This window comes from Nannospalax galili, unplaced genomic scaffold, assembly GCF_000622305.1.
Source record: "Nannospalax galili isolate Female #2095 unplaced genomic scaffold, S.galili_v1.0 scaffold781, whole genome shotgun sequence".
In the NCBI taxonomy this organism is placed as follows: domain Eukaryota; kingdom Metazoa; phylum Chordata; class Mammalia; order Rodentia; family Spalacidae; genus Nannospalax; species Nannospalax galili.
This window is the reverse complement of record NW_008346898.1, coordinates 2,390,358-2,399,567: the sequence shown is the minus strand read 5'-3', so window position 1 is coordinate 2,399,567 and position 9,210 is coordinate 2,390,358. Positions and strand designations below refer to the sequence as shown.

General features: G+C 52.6%; 1 protein-coding gene across 7 annotated transcripts in view; it reads right to left on the bottom strand.

The window, feature by feature from the left end:
• Axin2 (axin 2) overlaps window positions 1–2,003 on the bottom strand; it is a 29,150-nt gene extending 27,147 nt beyond the window's left edge. The window contains exon 1 of one of the 7 annotated variants that reach the window (XM_008843202.1): window positions 1,791–2,003. The gene's annotated coding sequence lies outside the window, so the exon portion shown is untranslated. Of the gene's footprint in view, window positions 1–376; window positions 725–835; window positions 859–1,167; window positions 1,329–1,790 lie in introns of those variants that run through there. The other 6 variants (XM_029568386.1, XM_029568383.1, XM_029568385.1 and 3 more) reach the window with 6 other exon arrangements.
• Between the last annotated feature and the right edge of the window lie 7,207 nt (window positions 2,004–9,210).

The following is a 9,210-nucleotide window of genomic DNA, read 5'->3' as shown; positions in this document are numbered from 1 at the left end:
GTCCACCTCCAGGAGCCGCGAACTCAACAAAACCGGATCAGAAGGCGTCTCCCGCTACTACTGCCGGTGCCAAGAATCCCAAACTCCACTGATCCCTAGCTATTCTTTTTCCAAAAGAAAAAAAAAAAGTCTTATCTAGCCAATAAACAAGCCGCTTTCCCTAGCTCGGGAAGGATCAAACTGAAGAGGGTAGGGGGGGGCCGGGAAACCGGAGGGATGCCAGGCGAGGGTCCGGGGACCCCTGGGCCTGGGTGGGTGCACGCCGCCCCAGTTCTGGACCACAGGCCGCCAGGCTGGGCTGCGAAGCCCGCCAAGTGGAGGGGCCGCCGGTAGCGCCGCGCATCCGGGCGCAGAGGAGGTGGGGCGGCCCCGTTACCTGGAAGATGAAGGCCGCCAAGGCCAGGCTCTCATCTCCTCGGAGCCCCTCCGGCCCGGTACCTCCCCGGACCAAATGCCACCAAAACCCTCCAGAGTCCCCGGTGTGCAGTCCACCCGGAGCGGGGCCGGAGACCCAAGCGCCCAGGCGGGGGTTGGTCCCCAGCTCACAGAGGTTCCCGCAGAAAAAGCTCGGAAAGCAGCCGCCTGGTCCAGAAATGGCGACGCTCCGAGTCTCTGCCTCTCCGCAAAAGGGGCCGGGGAGGAGAGGAGGGTCGCTGGGGACGCGAGAGCCCCGAGCTTGGCCCGGTCCTGCGCGAAGACTGAGCCTCCGTCAGCGCTCCAAGGCACCTAAGCGCGGACCCAGGGAGAGGAGGGGGAGAAGGGGGGGGAGAAGTGGGAGGGAGCAGGGGAAGGGCGGGGGAGGGCAAGCGGGGGCGCCGCCACCCTTTCATCCCACCTTCCGAAGGCACTCCAGCGCACACGCACACCCCACTCAGTCACAGCCACGGCGCCTCGACCCCCTAGGGGGCTCTGCGCGTCTCCGCCCCCGACGCCACTCGGAGAAGTCTCCCCGACTGGCCCCCCGACACCCGGGCCCCGGCGCTGGGGAGGGGACTCGGGCGCACCGCGCGCTGCCCGCCCGGCCAAACCCCCCGGAGCGCTGGGCGCCGCGCCCGCCGCTTCCCCTCCGCGCCAGCCCCGAGCGCGCCCCGAAATAGCCGGCCTGCCAACTTCAAAGGGCCGCCCAACACATCAAAGCGCGCAGGCCGCCGCGGCCTCCGCACTCACCATTGATCCGCTCGCGCACTCCGTGCCGATACCTCGCTGGCGCCCCGGGCAGGGCCCCGGCAGGGTTCCCCGGCTTGACTCGCAGCGGCGGTCCCGGGGTACCCCGGGCCGGCCCGGGCATCGGGGAACATGGGGAGTCGCTCGGAGGAGGGGGGTGCGCGGAACAACGATCCCGGGATGAGAGCTCGCTCTACACCGGGAAGGGGAGCGTGCGCCCCGCCGCCCCTTTTATGCAAAGCTCCGAGTGGCCTCCAACCCCCGCTGCGGCCGCCCCCGGCCGCTCCGGCCCCCGCCCGGCCGCCTTTCAACCCAGGTCCTGTTTCCAGCAGTCACTCGGCGCACCAAATGTCCTCCGGGCGCTTCCAACAAAAACTGCGCTGTGGATTTAACTGTGCACTTCAAAGGCGCGAGCCGAGCACACGGTCCTGGAAGGGAGGTAGGCGCCAGCCGCGCCCGGGCAAGCTCCGCGCAACCCCGCTGCCCTCCGCAGGGCCCCGCGGCCCGTACCCCACTGCGGCCCCGGCCTCCCGCGGCCGGTCCCCTCCCACGGCACAGCGCCCGCCGCCCGGTCCGAGCCTGTGGTCTTTGAAGCGGCTCCGCCTGGGCCTCGCCTCGAGCCCCACCTTTTACAGTCGGGCTCTGGACTGGGGAGGCGGGCGCCTCGGCCTCCGGGCGGCCCCGAAATCCATCGCGATCGGGGGGTTATTTTTATTTCCCGGCTCTCGGGCTGTTACTGAGTTGCCAGGACCTTATCAAAGCGCAGCCGGCTCCAGCCGACTCCCCCGGGCCGGGCTCCGGGAGCCAGTGATCCCGCCGCGCCAATCACAGCGGCGCTCGGCCGGCCCGCACCGCCCACCTTAAAGGGATAGCGCGCGCACCGGGTCCGCCCCGCCCGGGCCCGCCCCCAGCCGCAAGCTTTGCTCGGGCTTTAACCCTTCCCCGGCCCTCCTCCGCCCCCAACCAGCTCTTGGTGGCCCCCGGGCGTTCTCCGCCCGAGTTCTGATTTCATCTTTCAAGTTCTCCAGCCCCTTTGCGCTAGCCTCCTCCCCCTGCCTGCCCTAGCGCTCTCCAGCTCTGGAATGCAACACTTTGTTGTAGCTTTCCGGCCATCTCTAGAACTGCAAGCAAGCACTTTTTTTTTTTTTTTTTTTGGTCTATCATCAAACACGTTTTTTTACCTTTATTCAAGTTTCCGTGAGACTTTGGACTTGGAGGGCTTTATGAAAGGGGGCGTGGCCCTGGGATGGACAGGTCGTGTGTCTTAAGGCATACTCGGAACAGGATCCGGAAAGCATGGCACGTGTGTGTGTGTGTGTGTGTGTGTGTGTGTGTGTGCGCACTTGTACTCAGGTATCTGAGATTGGGTTAATATAGGACGGTTTGAGATTTGGGATATGTGAAGATGGGCATGTGAATTTGTCTCTACAGGCCTGCGTGTAGTCTGAGAGCTTCCCCCAACTTCCCACCCCTGGCCAAAGAACCCTTCTTTCACACACATGGACCGGCTCTTAACTGCATGCCCACCACGCTTTTCCAGAAGGCCCCCATCATCGCATATGTTACACATTAAACAGATGTGGAATGCCTTTTTCCCCTCCACACGCGGTTTTAGTGTATAAAAATTCACCCCATTGTCACCTTTGAATTCCTCCCCACCTTCTCCCAAAAATGTTTGTAGGGCACAATCTTTTCTTCTCCCTTAAGAAAAATATGCCACAAGCCAAGAGCATTTATTTATTCATTTGTTGCTATAGAATGTGCTCTCATGTGTTGAGCTAATAAACTTTTCTTCCTTGAAAAGGATCTGGGGATGGGGTGTAGCCAGTAAAGTCTTTGCCTAGCATGCACACAGCTTGTAGCCCTGGGTTCTGCCCCGAGTACCTCACAAACCTGCACTGAGGAAATACGCCTTGTACTCTAGAGGCAGAAGCAGTAGAATTCAGAAGTTCAAGATCAACATAGCAAGCTTGAGGCCAGCCTGGGCTACATGAGACTGTCTCTAAAATAAAACAACAATAAAACCCAGATCCAAAGGACTCAAGGAGTGAAAAGCAGAGCAGGGCTTTATCAGCAGGGCTTTGGTGCTCAAATGACTCACTTTTTCTTTATTTCAGGTTTAACTTATTAGATGGCAAGACCTCATAAATGAGTGAAGACCTATCATTAAGCCTTTGGAACTTTGAAACAAGTGAGAAACATGACTTTCTAGGTTTCCAAAAGGAAAGAATAAACCCCACCCGTGTCCCACTAGGAAAGGAACTGGGCTGTGCTCCATTCTATCAGCCTATGGGACTTTGGCAAGAGACCAGAGAGCTCTCACAGCCCAAGTCTCCAAACTCAATAGCCTAGACACCAGGGCTGGCAGCAACCTCCCCCCGCCCAAAAGCTTGCCTCTGTGTCCATGGGTAACATACCAGGCTTGTTACCCCAAGGGAGCCAAGCTGCATAAAGTCAGTGGTCCAAGCTATGAAGTGTGGTCCTTCTCAGGAAGACCAGAGAAAGTGTCCCTATGATGTATCTCTATCCTTGTAAGGAAATGGGGTACCTCTAAGGGCCTGGCCTTCCAGAATCCTGCAAAGTAAATGGCCCATGACTGCTCTCAGCCTCTGGATCTGAGCTGCTATGCGGGGAGCCCTAGACCAAAGGCACACCCATCTTCTTCATCCACCCCAGGAATGCTGGGATGGATGTCACTGTGTTTCCTGGGAATCCTCAGGTCACAGAGGGTGTCATTACTGAAAGAAAAGTGTAGACAGAGGCAAGAACTGCCATAGAGGCGGCTATAAGCAAACAAGGGTGCATGCCTACAACACACACACACACACACACACACACACTTTGGGAAAGGAGAGATCAAAAAATCCAAGCATCCCAAATCAAAATAAACAGTGTTCAGAAATGAGGAGGCTTTCAGAAAGGAAGTGGAAACTGGGTCTTCATGGGTGGTTTTCCTCCCCTCCCAATTGTCCCCACTGACCCCTCGCTGCCCCTCAACAAGCCACAGTCATCACTGGCTGGGATTTAACCAGGGAGCTCTCCTGGTCCTTCATTATTCCAGGGCTGCAGCAGCAGAAGTGGGGCCTGGGGAGTTCTCTGTGGTTTGGATCTTCTCAGTAATAACTCCTCTGAGAGCTGGGTTTCCAGAACAGGTGCTTGGGTCACCTGAGGCTCCTTCAACCATCACTGCCATCTCACCCTGCCCTGTCTCCTTCCCCCCAACTGCATCTCTGGAGGAACACTTTACATCCAGCAGGAGGCTGGACAAGTGCTGAGAGGCCAGAGTCATCTCTGGCCACTGGGTCTTTGACTTCTTGTTGATGCTGCTGCTAGAGGAGAATTCCAAGGCCTTCGTTTATTCCCAGGCCCTCTCTCATGATAGCAGTTTTCCATTTTCCTCTTCTCCCTGGTGGCAGCATTATCATGTGACTCCTTGTAATCCTGAACCGTTGCCTGGAAACTGGAAAGCGAGGTGATGGATTTTTGCACATGCTCACTCATTCCCCCATCCCCTTTAAAGAGAAACCCTACAGCGGATGGTCAGCCCACCTGGCCCAAGTGTAGGCAAGTTTAATAAAGCAGAGAATGGTCCTTTTCTGGAATCATGTACTGGGCTGAAATCCTAGAATACCAGAAAGCAAGGCTAAGGGCTCTGTGGGAGGCATCCAGCCAGATCTCTGACCCTTGTCAGCACCACAAAAACTATTGTGGAGGGGAAGTTGCACCACCTGGGATCTCAGAGGTGTCAAGACCCAGGATATTGCTCTAAGATTCAGGAACTCTTTTATTTCTTGGGAAAAGTGCCACCTTATACAATGTACCTTTGTTTAGAGGGGAAGAAAGAAACAAGGGTGACTTTTCCTGAGACTGGTCTACCTGACCACTCTGAGTACCATTTATTTGTTCATCTGGAGATAGAGGAAACGTCCGCTCAAAGGCTGTTGTGAATGTAAGCAATAAGGCAAAAGTACCACATAATCTTGGCACATAAGATGTATTCACAACACAATAGTTATTTTTGCACAGTCATCCTGCTCTCTCAATAGACTGTTCTCCTTTTGGAGAGAAACCCTCATATTAGTTTATTTTGTGCCACAGTGACACAGTGTATGGCTGAAGAAACTTGAAGGATGAAAGATTTGTCTTGGCTCACAGTTTTGGTTCACCGTGGCAAGAAGTCCCAGCGGGAGAAGCTCAGTTCTTGGCAGTGGGAACATGTGGAGGTGGTCATTTACGTCACAGTAGGCCAGTAAGTAGAGACAGTGCAATGAAAACCAAGGGCCTGGTATAGCCTTCCTCTAGTGACCTACCTCCAGCTGTGCCCTATTACCAGAGGTTCTACAGCCACCAACTGGAGGTAAGTGCTCAAAACATGGGGGGGACATTTCACATTCAAACCCTAACACTGCCCAACCTCTGAGCAAAGATATCTTCCAATTAGGAGTTAATTGTGACCCCAGGAAGTCCTATAGACGAGCCAAAGGAGGCCATGATGATTTGCCTTCATAGTCAACTGGGTTTGGAATCACCTAGGAGACACATCATTGAGTGGAGGATCCCTGGGGCTTTCTGGCCAGTCTTACTCTAGCTGAATTTGGTAAGCTCCAGGTTCAATGAGAAGACTGCCTCAAAAAATAAGGCGAGAGCACTGAGGAAGACACCTGATGTCAACCTGTGGCTTCCATGTGCACCCATACACACAGACACACACGGGGTAGGGGGGGGACCACAGAATTCTCCAGTTCAGATGGGTCTTCAAACAATCAGATCTAACCCATCACTTAAAAGATGAGGAAAAGTACACAAAGAGATGGTGAAGAGATTTTTCCCAAGATCACCACGTCCACAACAGAGCATTGCTACAGCTCCCTAGAGGTCTTGATGCCTGGTCCATCTTTGTCCTTCCATACCATGCATAAGAGACTTGGGGTGGAGCTGGCTCAGAGCAGAACTTCCATAGCAAGACTCAAGAAAGAGGTTGGGATGCTTTGCCGAAGGAACTACAACAGGGTCTTAGCCTGAATCCTTTCGGGCACAGCTCTTTCAGCTCCTTCCCACGTAAGCCTCTGACCCTCAGAACTGGACTCTCTTAGGCCCCTCTGGATAGCTCCATCAAGTCTTTCATGGACGCAGTTCCATAGGCATCTCAGTAGATCTGGTCCACTAGAGGAAACTCTCACCCAGCCTCAGAGGAGAAAGGAGTAGAACTTGGGCCCGGTTTCCTGTCACTCTTCATAGCTCCTCTCCTCTTGGCAGAGGAGGGCAAACAGACGCTGAGGACTTTGAAGCCATAAGGAAAACGGTGAGGTTTCTCTAACAAGTCCTAGCCACAGAAGCACTGGGGGAACTTACTTATCATTGATATATTAAGCTGAAAACTCAGTGAAATAATCTTAAACTTCCTAATACAATTGATTAGGAAAAGGTTTTGCTGTGTCATAAATGAGTCTACAAACAGATTAATGTTTTTAAATTTTTTTTAAATTTATTTTTGTGAATGAGTGTTTTGCCTGAAGGTTTGTAAGTGCACCATGTGCATGCAGTGTTTGTGGAGACCAGAAGGCACTGAATTTCCTGGAATTGGAATTATAGACAGGATTAACTGCCATGTGAATGCTGGAAATGAAACCTAGGTCCTCTGCAAGAAAAACAATGCTCTTAAGCACTGAGCCATCTCCTTTCCAGCCCCTTGCTGACATCTTACAAGTCATCATTGTGGAGTTTACATTTTTAGGAGTTGACCTGAATTTATAAGCAGGAAAGATCGTCAGCATCAAAAGCAACCAAAAAAGAAGCTGTTTTTAGTTATCTTTCTCCATAATCAACAAGCATCCAACAAACAGCCTCCATAAGGGTTGTGATCAGGAAAGGAACTAAAAAATGAAAAATAAGAGAAGCAGGCTGGGGTGACAGCTCAGTTGGTATGTGTGACATGCAGGACCTGAGCTAGATCTCCAGAACCATGTTTTGTGAAAAAGGCCGGGCCATGGTGGCACATGCTTATAATCAATCCCAGTGCTTCAGGAAGCAGAGGGATGCAGAGACAGGTGGATCCATGGGGCTCCTTATCTAGCGAGACTAGTCTAATGGGTGAGCTCCAGGTTAGTGACCAATCCTGTCCCAAACAGCAAGGTGGATAGTTCCTGAGGAATGATACCCAAGGTTCATCTGGCCTCTACACACTTATACATGTGCATGTGTACTCTCATACACATGTGTACTCTCACATATATACACATGAACACACATACATACAAAGAATCCCTGAAGTCATCCCTCTGAGGTCACGTGACAGTCTGCTGATCAGTAGATCTGTGTGCCTCGGCCAGCCTCGCAGACATTCCCTTCTGCTCCTACAATTTCATTTTTACTTCATTTTATTTTTATTTTTGTGTATGTGTGTGCCATGTGAGTGCATGTGCGCAAAGAGTCCAGAAGAGGACATGGGATATTCTGGAGCTGGAGTGACGGGGTTGTTAGTGGTCCTGTAGGTGCTGGGAACTGAACTAGGGTGCTCTGCATGAGCAGCAAGCTCTTCGCCACTGAGCCAGTTCTCAAGTCCCATTTTAAACAACTTCTAGGAAGCAAAATTTAGCTGATTTTGAGATGTTTCTTTATTCCTTCACTGTTTCTTGATTGGCTGTCAGCCTGTTATATGCTGACTGATCCTTTTCCTTGAGGCTCTGAAGGATTTGTCATGGAAGGGCAGACTGTTCTACAGAATTCCAGCCTGCTCTACAACCTTCTAGATGTCAGTCCATGTTGAAGAAACCTCTCTACATCAGATCCCCAGTGTTGTGCTTTTGTATATAACCTGCCAGTGTTGAAGCTGTGTCCTCACCCCTCATCTGACTGGCTCAAATGCACTCAGGTGGTAGGACATGATTAGCAAGCTTCTTTCAACAAGTCTACACTGGCTGTCTATACTGCCTTTCATCTTTTGGTCTGGTCAACCCATTATAGTCTCCGTCTGTGCAAACCATTCCCAGGCTGGTTAAAAAAATCCGATTTGTGAGGTGTAGGAATTCATTTTGAACTGTATGAAGTGGAAGAGGCAAGCTTCACTGGACAGCAGCTCTCTCTCTCCTCCCCTTCTTCTCTTATCCAAGGACATCTCTTCTACTCATCTGGTCTCTGCGCCTGGGCTCCTCTTCCAGGGATTGCCTTAAACTGTGAGGGGAACAGGGTTTCCCCAAGCTATAACTGGCCTCTCTCACAGTTCTGAGTTCATCTTCTCTACATTTTGGTAGGCTAGCCATAGCTGCCTCCAACTTAACGTGCTTAAAACAGAGTTGGGCTAGGGATGTAGCTCGGTTGGTAGAGTGCTTGCAAGCATGCTGGCCTGGGTTCAGTCCTTAGCACTGCATAAACTGGGTGTGGTGATCAAACAACAACAAACAACTCAAAGGTACTCTGTCCCTCACAGGAGCCAAGCATCTTTCTAGATGGCAGTGGCCTTGCCCTTCCCAGGTGTCTAGGTTAGAAACCTAGACCAGGTCTCAGCTCCTCGCTCTGATCAAACAACAACAAACAACCCAAAGGTACTCTGTCCCTCACAGGAGCCAAGCATCTTTCTAGATGGCAGTGGCCTTGCCCTTCCCAGGTGTCTAGGTTAGAAACCTAGACCAGGTCTCAGCTCCTCGCTCTCCTTCAAACACCCCCCATTCACTCTCCCAGTGCTGTTGAGTCTGCACCCTGAAAACCTCCCAACTTCCCCTTCTCCCCATCCGCTCCAGGGACAGCTCTCACGGACTTTTGTCAGGACAGTAAGTTTCTAATCATTCTCCAAGTCTGAAGTTCAGAGGGTGCCGCCCCCAATCCCTCCACGTATTGCTACCATAGTGGGCATCCCACAACTGACCCTGTTACTACTTGAATTCTCCTCCCCTGGCTGCCTATAGCTTTTACCATAAGGTTGAACACAACCCATAAGGGGGCCTTCCTAAGCCCATCTCCAGCTTTATTTCTGCTACTTCCCCACCCCCAACCACGTGCAGTCCCACAGGGCGGCTTGCATTTTTCTTTCCTCTTTTTGCTTGAGAGTCC